Here is an 11,970-nt window from a genome sequence, read left to right as displayed (position 1 = left end):
CAATTCTCCTTTTACTGAAAGAGAATTTGATTCTGCTCTTGCTACGTGTAAGGATACAGCCCCTGGACCCGATGGAATTCCATATGCAATGATTAAATATGTACCTTTTAATACAAAGTTATTTATTTTAAGAATTTTTAATAGAATATGGCATGATCACAGTTATCCAAGTGTTTGGGAACTAGCCATTATTTTAGCCTTTTTAAAACCGGTAAGGACAAGTTTTTAGTAGCAAACTACCGACCTATTGCATTGACATCTTGTTTATGTAAAATCATGGAGAAGAAGGTCAATGCAAGACTGATTTGGTACCTTGAAAAGAAGAATATTTTATCACCCATTCAGTGTGGATTCAGGAAAATGCACTCAACGACTGATGTGCTGATACAACTTGAGTTCTCCATTTGTGAAGCCTTTGCTTCCAAACAGCACCATGTGACAGTCTTTTTTTATCTTGAAAAGGCATATGATACCACATGGAGATATGGTATACTTAAAAGAATCCATGAGTGCGGATTGAGAGGAGAGCTACCACTATTCATCCAGTCATTTCTTTGTAAGCACGGGCAGGACGAAGAGGAGGGTCACCAGGAACACCATCTCGGCTTGGATTCGAAGGGTTATCCACCACGCCTTGAATCCAGACCCTCCTCCGTCACGTCGCCCTAGGGCACACGACGTCAGGGGTGTTGCTACGTCCCTGGCCTTCAAGAGAAACTTCTCTGTGACGCAGGTGCTTCAAGCTGGGGTCTGGAAGCGTCAGACAACCTTCACAGCCCACTACCTGCAGGACGTGACCCACAGGAGCCTCGATACGTTTTCTATCGGCCCTGTGGTAGCTGCACAACAGCTGGTCTAACCTCAGGCTCCTTTATGGACAAGTAGCAGTAGGTTGAGGGCGTTGTTACCCCGTTTTAGTCTGCGTGAATGAAAGAGTATGTTTGACCCTTACTTCTCTCTTCATTCTCCCCTCTCTTGGGGAAGCAGCATCCTGGTCTTCGCATAGCTGACCTCGACTTCTGCAGGTAACCCATGCTTCCTTGTGCTCCTAGTATTAAGCTTAATACTGTCGCGTCCCCCATACCCTGACGAGGTGGTATTGGGAACGTCCTATCCTAGATTCCTATCTAAAGGTCTCAAGGTCAACTTCATAGGACGAGTCACACTTTCCTCCACACACAACTTATGTAGGCCACTCGTTCCTAGCGAAGCAAGGAACTTGTGAGGTGCAGGGGCTCCTTCTCTCAAGTGCTACTCACTGAGAGGCGGAGTCCCCGGGCAAAGCCGAAGTCAGTAAGGCTGGGGACTTTCCACCCTTCCTAAGGGGTAAGTCACCCAATGTAAATAGTGTGGTTTGTATTTCGGTTACGGAACAAATGACAAATTTGGAGATAATTTGTATTTTTCCTAACCATACAAACCTTAGCTATTTACACATATTTGCCTGCCAGCCCTGACCCCCAAGTCAAGTCCTACCTCTAAGTGAAGTGAAGCAAATCACCGGTGTGTGGGGGGGAGGGGTAGCAAGCTATCCCTTCCCCTACCCCTGCTAACTAGCGCAGTGGTAGTTAATCCTTGTTAAAAACTATTGGCTCGTCATTTCAGCTACGCCGAAAGGTAAACCCAATGTAAATGGCTAAGGTTTGTATGGTTAGGAAAAATACAAATTATCTCCGAATTTGTCATTTTCTCCCGTTCCTGCTCAACCTACGATGGAGTAACTAAGTCCACAGTCTCTCCTGCCGGTGATTCTCCCCCTCAGGGGAGTTCACTTACAGAGACTCTTCTTCGGAGGACTGGAGAAGGTCAGCTTGCTGATCCTACGGCCCCCAGAAGGCGCATACATCGCAAGGCTCGCCTTCCGCTTTTCCGGAGAGGCCTTCCTTCACCTTATAATGGGGTGAAGAGGCGCCTCTTTGGTTCATCGTCGTCGTTGCAGTCCGCCACAGAGGAGACTGGTCAGCATTCTCCTACTGTTCCTGATATGGTCCTGGACCTCTCAGCGGATCGTTCGCGATCCCCTTTGGTGGAAGGTCGTCCTTTCAAAGGGCACGCCGACCTTCCACCCGACAGACTTGCTGACCTTCTGTCGCCGTTCCTGGCAGCTGATGCGCTTTACGCGCCAACGAATCCTGTCTATCATAGTCAGGCACCGATCCCTATTACGGGGCAACAAGGGCGTACGCGCCATCGCGCGCATACGTCCCTTACACGCCATGACAGTCATGCGCGCCAACGGTCTCCTGTGCGCAAGGCTTTGCCTGAGGTAGCGCCCCAGCGCTCACCTGCGCGCCACTGCACGCCATCAACCTCTTGCGCTTACGCGCCAGCGCTCTCCCGCACGCCAGCGCCCACATACATCCATTTCTCCTGCGCGCCCACGATCCTCGGATCTGGGAGCTGTAGGGAAGTCAAGGACTTCTCCTACACACCAGCGCTCGCCAACGCGCCGGCCGCTGTCCCCAGCACGCCATCCCTCGCCAGCGTGCAATCGCGCGCATTCACCTGCTCGCGACCTCGAGGATACGCCCCCCCCCAGATGCTGAAGCCTTGATGAGGATGGGGGGCTTAGGGATCAGCAGCTGGGGTCCGATGAACAGTGGGAACTACTTCCCACTGGACCTCGGTGCCCAGCTGTTGATCCAACTAAATCAGTCAGCACTTTCTCTTTTACTTTTGGTTATTTCTTTTTTCTCCCATCTCTTCCTTTTGGGCTCGATATTGTTGACCACTTTGGCATGTTCGATTATACTTTGGATGCTGCTTTGGATTTGGCACAGTGTGGGATAGACGGCATTCCATCTCAACCTGTGCCAATTTAGACGCCATCACCCTCTGGCAGACCCCATTGGGTGCAGACCAAGTCTTTTAAGAGTCGGGCTCCAGTGATCCGGTTTTAAGTCACTCATATTTGCGGGTAATGGGTGACTGAAGGCATTGGAGTCGATGGTGGGAGGGGCTAACTACCCCCACTGACCAGTGTACGCCCACCTAAAGAGAGGCAGCCCCTCTCAAATAGAGGACTGGTCCCCGCTGAAGCCTCTTCTCGTGTTGGGCCACATGGGATAGGAGGACTGATATCCTCCGATAAGAGGTGGATAACCCGGCTTGCTCTTAACAAAAAAACCCACCCCTCTGTTGACGACCTGGAAAATACAAACATGGACCTTGGCACAGACAGCTCCAACTCGGGTTCTAACATAGTATCGTTGGAACCTTATATTCGTTATGGAAATAATGATAAGAAAACACTAGAGAAGAAGAGAGAGAGTGTGAGAAATGATGATAGTACCCAAAGATATAGAAAAATAGAGTATTACCTGGTCACTATGAAGTAGTGAATTATGAAAATTTTTTTTATCTTAGAATTTGAAAACGGAAGAAATGAGCGTTTAAATGTTTTCAAAGCTAACAGAGAAATAGTCAATTTATGTGGAGGGCAGCCAAAAGTTTTACCCCAAGGAAATGGAAGTCTCTTGATAGAGACACTATCCCTAGTACAAGGTGAAAGGCTAAAAACACTGACAACATTGGATGGTCATTGTGTAAAATGCATTTCGCACCCTACTTTCAACCAGAGTAGAGGTGTGATATATGCTCCAGAATTGCTAGATATAGAGGAAAAAGAAATTGAGGATGAACTGAAAAGTCAAGGAGTAGTTAAAGTAGTCAGAATAAGAAAGAGAGTTGGAGAACAACGTATTCCTCTTGCTACTTTGATTATAACATTTGATCAATGTAGATTACCAAATGTTATTAAGGCTGGTTGGCTATCGTTGAAGGTGAAACCTTATATCCCTTCACCATTGCGATGTTTTCATTGCCAAATGTATGGCCATTTAAGCCAGAAATGCAAAGAAAAAGTAAATAATAAGCCAGCTGTTTGTGCCAACTGTGGAAAAAGTAGCCATGGAGTATGCAGAGAAAACCCTAATTGCATACATTGTGGGGAAGCACACCCAGCTACATCTAAAAGTTGCATTAAGTTTATTTTTGAAAAAGAAATTCAAGCCATTAGGACCATGGAAAGGGTTACTTTTAAAGAGGCTCGTAAAAGAGCTCTTGAAAAGCAGATAAGACCAGGGCAACCTTTTTCAATGGTTCTGAAGAAAAACTTGCCAAACCACATTGACGAAAATTATATCTCTACTTCTAATATGAAGAAACAAATGAAAGTAGTTAAAGAGGTTGAAAGTCCCATCGAAAATCTATGTTCAGAAATTGTAGAAAAATCAAAACAGATACTTAAAGATCTGAAAGTTATTCATAAGCCAACTACTCAGATTCTAAACAATAGCACAAACCTCTCTCAGGCCGTGTCCTTGCTTGATCTGATGGAGGTTCCACTTGAAACTAATTTACCTGGTGAACCTGTAGTGGGGAAGGTGCAAAAACCTGACAGATCACAACCTTTTAATCGAAAAAGAGAGAGACCTCCATCTCTCTCGCCTCCTACCATAAGAAACATTAAAGTCACGACTTCAAATGAATATATCTTGTCTGCTGATGTTTCTGATCAACTAGAAAGCAAATTGAATCAATCAGAAATTCAAGTTGAGGTCCACCATCCTCCTCAACAATTAGATCAAAAGGACACAAAGAAAAAGAAGAACACAAAACCCACTATATCAAGATCCTCTCTAGAAATACCACCGGGAAATATTGTTAGATCAAATATTGCCAATGGGAAGACTTGATCTAAGGTGTCTTCCAAAAAATAAATCATAGTCTTTTCCTCCATTCTGCAATGGAATTGCCAGGGTTTAAGGGCGAAATATAAAGAACTCAAGCTCCTCATACGTGAGCACTCCCCTATAACTGCATGTCTACAAGAAAGCAAGCTCGATGCTAATACTCCTTGTCCTCGAGAGTATGTTAGCTATAGAACACCATATGATCAACGAGCAGGGAGCCATGGAGGAAGTCTTATATACGTTCGTCGAGATGTTCCCCATATATCTTTGTCCATCTGTACCCCTCTGCAGGCACTGGTTGTACAGATTGATATAGGGAGAAAATACGCAATCTGTTCTCTTTACTTGCCTCCAAATGATAACATCTCGTATGATAATATAGTAGAGGTGATTAAACAACTCCCACAACCTTTTCTCTTACTAGGAGATCTTAATAGTAGACATCCTTTATGGGGTGATGTTTTGGCAAACGCAAGAGGTAATATTATATCATCAATTTTGGAGAATGAAGATGCCGGGCTCCTTAATACAGGAGACCCCACACATTTTCATGTACAGACAGGTACCTTGTCCTGCATTGACCTATCAGTAGCAAGCTCTAACTGTCTTCTCGATTTTAATTGGAGAACATTAGATGATTGGCATACTAGTGATCATGCACCAATCATTATAAACACCAACAATGGTCCACCTTTACAAAGATCGCCTCGATGGAATCTTGATAAGGCGGACTGGAATGGATTTCGGGAGTTAAGTGAAATTGAAGGAAATGCAGAACAGTTTGAAAGTGTTGATGATGCCATAGACTTACTTAATGGAACTCTTCACACAGCCGGAGTGAATTCCATTCCCAAAACAACAGGGATATTCAGACGACGACCAGTCCCCTGGAGGTCATCAGAACTAACTGCCCTGCACAGAGCCACAAGAAAGTCTTTAACTCGATTGCGCATGCACCGTACTGAGGAGAATTTAGTCATATACAAGAAATGTAGAGCACAGTTCCGCCGTGCCATGAAAGAAGCTAGGCGCCAGTCTTGGATGTCATTTGTTTCCTCCATTAACAGTAGAACACCAACATCATCTGTGTGGAGGAAAGTCAAAAAGATAGCAGGCAAATTCACCCCAAACCCACCACTAGTGTTAAAGATAAATGGCCAGTATATGACTGGAGCAACCGAAGTTAGCAATGCCCTGGCTGACCATTTTTCAAATGTATCGTGCAAGTGTGAAGCAGCTCCTGGTCACCAGTATAGGAGCATTGAAGAAAAGAAAGTTTTAAACTTCGCAACAAGAAAGCAAGAGTCATACAATTCTCCTTTTACTGAAAGAGAATTTGATTCTGCTCTTGCTACGTGTAAGGATACAGCCCCTGGACCCGATGGAATTCCATATGCAATGATTAAATATGTACCTTTTAATACAAAGTTATTTATTTTAAGAATTTTTAATAGAATATGGCATGATCACAGTTATCCAAGTGTTTGGGAACTAGCCATTATTTTAGCCTTTTTAAAACCGGTAAGGACAAGTTTTTAGTAGCAAACTACCGACCTATTGCATTGACATCTTGTTTATGTAAAATCATGGAGAAGAAGGTCAATGCAAGACTGATGTGGTACCTTGAAAAGAAGAATATTTTATCACCCATTCAGTGTGGATTCAGGAAAATGCACTCAACGACTGATGTGCTGATACAACTTGAGTTCTCCATTTGTGAAGCCTTTGCTTCCAAACAGCACCATGTGACAGTCTTTTTTTTATCTTGAAAAGGCATATGATACCACATGGAGATATGGTATACTTAAAAGAATCCATGAGTGCGGATTGAGAGGAGAGCTACCACTATTCATCCAGTCATTTCTTTCACATAGAGTTTTCCAAGTGAGAGTTGGGGAAGCTCTATCACAGAGTAAATGCCAGGAAGAAGGAGTTCCTCAGGGGAGTGTGCTGAGTGTGACCCTTTTTGCACTAGCAATTAATGGGATATCCTCAGTTATTCCCCGGGATGTTCTCGCAACATTATTTGTGGATGATCTCTCCATATCATTTGCTGGGGCCAGAATGGCAATGGTTGAGAGAAAAATCCAACTCTCTATTGATAAAATTATCCATTGTGCCGATATGAATGGATTTAAGTTCTCGACAAGTAAAACTACAATTGTCCATTTCTGTCGTATACGGGGAGTACATCCAGACCCGGATATATACATCAAAGGTCAACGGATCCCATGTGCAAGTGAAGCTAAATTTTTAGGGTTGATATTTGATTGTAGGCTTACATGGGTTTCTCACTTGAAAGCATTAAAAGCTAAATGTGTTGAAGCTATGAATCTTTTAAAAGTATTGTCCCATACATCATGGGGGGGCAGACCGCAATACTAAAATTATACAAGGCCTTGATACTTTCCAAAATTAGTTATGGATGTGAAATATATTCATCAGCAACCCCAAGCCGGTTAAAAATTTTAGATTCAATACATCATGCTAGCATTAGATTGTCCACAGGAGCCTTTAGAACTTCGCCTATCACAAGTCTTCTTGTTGATGCTGGGGGGTTGCCTCTAGACCTTTACCGAATGTCCTCTATTATTCGGTATTGGTTTAGATTGCAAAGACTCCCTAATTCTTCTGCCTTTCAGACTGCAAGCCTTGTAAGACACTCAACCTACTTTGAGCTGCACCCAAAATCTCCTCAACCTTTTGGGTTTCGGGTGAAACAATTATTAAACAATCTGGATTTAATTAGAATTAATGTGCTTCCATTCAAGGTATCATCAACGCCTCCATGGAAATTACCTGACATATCTTTTTGTAAATACTTTATTGGAGTTAAGAAGAATATGACTGACTTAGAATCCAGGTCTCTTTTTATGGAACATGTCGAAGAACATAGGGGATCGACTTTTACATATACTGATGGCTCCAAATCTGATGCTGGCGTTGGATTTGGAGTACAGTACATAGTAATGATTTTAATTGTAGAGGTGCACTTCCTCTAACAGCTTCCATATTTACTGCCGAACTGTATGGCATACTAACTGCTATTGAGAAAATAGCTTTGGAAAAGGAGGGTAATTTTACCATTTTTAGTGATTCAAGGAGTGTTCAAGCTTTACAAGTTTTTAATTCTAGTGACCCTCTAGTTTTAAAGATTTTAGAATGGCTTTTTAATATTGGACGGAGAGGTATTACAGTTCGATTTTGTTGGGTTCCAGCACATGTAGGTGTGTCTGGGAATGAGACGGCCTATTTACTGGCGAAGAATGCGGCATCCGAGTTGCTACCAAGGAGGCATCCCATTCCCTGTAATGATATCCTACCTTACATCAAGAAATTGGTTTGTAATAAATGGCAACAGCACTGGGATAGTCAAGATGGCAATAAAATGAGGGAAGTAACAAATATCATATCACCTTGGAGGTATAACATGATACCCCGAAAATGGGAGACGACTCTTTGTCGCCTCCGAATTGGTCACACTCGAGTTTCTGCTGAAGGGCCAACACCAACCGTATTGCGAGGACTGTTTAGTACCTTTAACAGTGAGGCCTTTGTTAACCGAATGCCCTAATTTTACTAACTTAAGAAATAGATATTTGTTTGAGGCTCGAGGTGAGAATGGCAGGTTCATCCTTGCCAAGATTCTTGGACATGATGTGTCCTACTATGCGAGTGGAATTTTTAGATTTATTTCAGAAGCAGGTCTTCTGAAGACTATTTAACTATTGTAATGACTTCTTAACTTCTATGGTTTTAATTGAATTCTCTTTTAATTTTCATATATAATAAATGCTATAGGCGTCAATGACCTTAGATGTCAGGATGCCAGAAAACTTTCAATCAATCAATCAATCAATCGAAAGATAATATATACAATAATCTACACCTCCCCTCCCCTTCCCCTTTTGCGTTCAAATAGGTATCTTGAACGTAATAAGCAAGTTACATACAATGAACTAAGTAAATAATAGTGTGCAAAGCAAATAACATAAAACGTATCAAATATAAAATTATGCAGCCAGTTGCGTAAATGGCACAAGGGCCTTGGACACTATGTAGGCCTGTTTAATCTTGGAGACCTGTGGGAAGTTGTGGAGGGAATTGATGACTTTTCCATGTCAGAGCTAGGGACCACAGGGAGATCAGAGTTGGGAACTTGATTGGGACTGGGCACTGGATACAAGAAGCGACGGTTCCGACGTAGCACTCCACCACTAGGGAGGCGAATTTCGTACTCGCGTGATCTCGTGCCACCCATGATAATCCCGATCTTGTCCCACCTGTGGGATGTTGGGTCCTGAAGACGGACATGTTGGCCCACATTCAGTCTGGGCAGGGGACGGGCGTGGGTGTCGTAGTTGCGTTTCACTTGAGCCGCTCTGGCAGCAGCTCGTCGGTCACAATCATAGGCCTTTTCTTGCCAACATTCCATGAATGACTGAGGATGGGCGGGCACACACGTACGGAGAGGGTGACCATACAGGATCTGGGCAGGAGAGCGACCAGAGTGGTTAGGCATGTTACGTAACTCAAGGAAGCCACGATCAAAAGCCTCACAGTCAATGTTTCCTGAAAGGGCCGTTTTGAGGATCAAGTGCTTGACAGCTTTGACTGCAGCCTCGGCATGTCCATTAGACTGCGGGTAGTGTGGCATTGAAGTTATGTGGTGTACACCCCAACGCTCTGCAAAGTCAGCAAACTCTCTGCTGGTAAACTGGGATCCTCCATCGCTGCGTAGGCGCAGGGGAACACCTACCTCTCTGAAGTAGTGGCACAAGTGCCGTATGGTTGAGGAGGCAGTGGTGTCACCCATGCAAGGGATGACCACAGGCCAGCCGGAGAGGCGGTCGGCGACAACAAGGAAGGACTTCCCCGCTACCTGGAAGAAATCTGCTGATACCGACTCGAAGGGCCTCGATGGGTGGTCATCGTTGTGAAGAGGTTCCTGCTGTTGGCTTGGGCGTAGGACTTGGCAGGGCTCACAGGCAGCAACGGTGTTAGCAATGTCAGAGTCTATCCCAGGCCAGAAGACAGTTTGTCGAGCTCGACGTTTAGATGCTTCAACACCTCGGTGGCTGTCGTGGAGTCTGGCTAGTGTGTGGTGACGTAGAGCGGCAGGAACTATTATTTTGGCACCGTAGAGCACGAGGGTGCCGTCAGTAGAAAGGGCTTCTCGCAGCTTCCAATACGGTAGCAAAGAAGCATACAGGTCGTACCGATTTGTGGGAAATCCGGACACAATGCAATCACGAAGGCGGACGTAGTCAGGGTCGGCCTGCGCTGCTGTTGACATGTCCTGTAAAATTCGGTCGGCGTTGACGATTGTGGCATCCTCTTCCTGGGAGGCTATTACGACGTTGATGACAGACCTGACGTGTGACGTTACTTCAGCACAGCCGATCATATCCTCAGACGTTGGGTAGCTGACAGGTGTGCGCGAGAGTGCATCTGGAATGCATAAAGACTTGCCAGCACGCCACATTGCAGTAAATTGGTATTGTGACATACGTTCCTTCATTCGCTGGAGCCGTGGGTTTTCGATCATGTCCAGCGTGTAGCCTAGCTGTTGATAATGGGCACTAGTGGACGATGGTCTGTTTGCAGAGTGAAGGATGACAGTCCTTGGAGGTACAAACGGCATTTTGTGAGAGCCCAAGATACAGCAAGCATCTCCAACTCGATTGTCGCATACCTCGTCTCGGCGTCTGCGAGAAAACGGGATCCACATTGGACTACTCGGAGACGTCCGGAACCATGGTCCTGGAGAAGAGCGTAGCCTATTCCGTAGAGACGAGATGCATCGGTTTGGAGAATAGTTGGCAAAGTTGGGTCAAAAGACGCTAGAACTGGAGGGCTTGAAAGTGCTTGCTTCACACGTTTGAAGGCCTGGTCGTGGTCCGGTGTCCAAATAAAAGAGCGCTTAGGGCTCATGAGTGGGCGTAGGGGCTGTGCAGTCAGGGCGATATCTGGAGTGAACTCTGCCAGTTGGTTAACTAACCCCATGAAAGAACGTAAGTCCGTCAAGTTGGAAGGTGTGGGGAAGTCTTGCAAAGCTGTAACTCGTCCTGGATCGGCAGCTATTCCTTCTTTGAAAAGGGTGAATATACAGAAATTTACTCTGGTCTCCGGTACTACGAACTTATCTCTGTTGAGAGTGATGCCGTTTTTGCGACAGCGAGTGAGTAATTCATGGATCCTGTGGTAATGTGACAGTAAGTCGTCGTCAAAGATGAGAAGGTCATCGACAACCTTGACACATTTCTTCATACCCTGGAGAGCTAGGTTGCCGCGGTAACAGTAGGCGTCGCCGGTGGCAGTGAAGCCCATAGGTCCTCGGCAATGCTGGAAGCGTCCATAAGGAGTAATAAAAGTGTTGAGATGGCGGTCCTCCTCCGCTAGATCCATCTGCCAGTAACCGTGTAGAGCGTCCGCAGTGGTGAAGAATTTGGCTGTGGGATCAACGGTACGAACAGCAGCTATGGGTGTGGGCGAAGGGTGGGCTGGTCTGGAGACTTGAGTGTTCAGCTTGGTGAGATCCACTGTGATGCGAACTCCCTTTGCCTTTGGGACGACAACTAGAGGGTGGCACCATTCCGATGGCTCGTCTCCACAAGGCTTAATGATACCCTGCTGGACCATAGAATCTAGTTCTATCTTGACAGGTTCGCGGAAAGCATAGGGGATCTGCCGTGGGGTGTGAATGACGAATGGAACAGCGTCCTCTTTAAGGTGGATTTTCATTGGAGGTCCTGCCATCGACCTCAGTAGAGCTGCTTTAAGGTCCTCCTTAGACACAAGCACATCAGGGAAGGTTCTAAGCAAATATTCTCGGGCCTCAGCAGGGGTCGAGTTGGCATGGAGGGGTAGCTCCTTACATCGGTTCACGTGGACGACCTGTAGGATGGGCCGTGGAAAGTCTGGCGGTATGATGGCCAACTCCTTGCAGTGCGCATAAGACAGGAGCGGCATCTGGATACCTTCATGGACTTGGAACATGGCATGACAGGATTGTTTGGCCAAAGACAGAGTGGCGTTAAGGGTACCTAAAGCTGGTGTCATCTGTGATCCATCTGCTGTGAGTGTCACTGAGGTGGCAGAACGTTGTAGCTCATTCCTGGTGATTTGAAGCAGTTCCAAGTGCTGAGGACCCATCACTGATACGTCAGCTCCTGTGTCTGGCAGCATCATAATCTTGGATGTCTCACCCTTATAGGTGAGGTCGAGGGAGACGGGTACCGGTGAAGGGCAAGTTGTTGTGGAAAGGGCCTCAACC

The sequence above is a fragment of the Palaemon carinicauda genome, chromosome 7, assembly GCF_036898095.1.
Source record: "Palaemon carinicauda isolate YSFRI2023 chromosome 7, ASM3689809v2, whole genome shotgun sequence".
Lineage (NCBI taxonomy): Eukaryota > Metazoa > Arthropoda > Malacostraca > Decapoda > Palaemonidae > Palaemon > Palaemon carinicauda.
Note: the sequence above shows the minus strand (reverse complement) of the source record.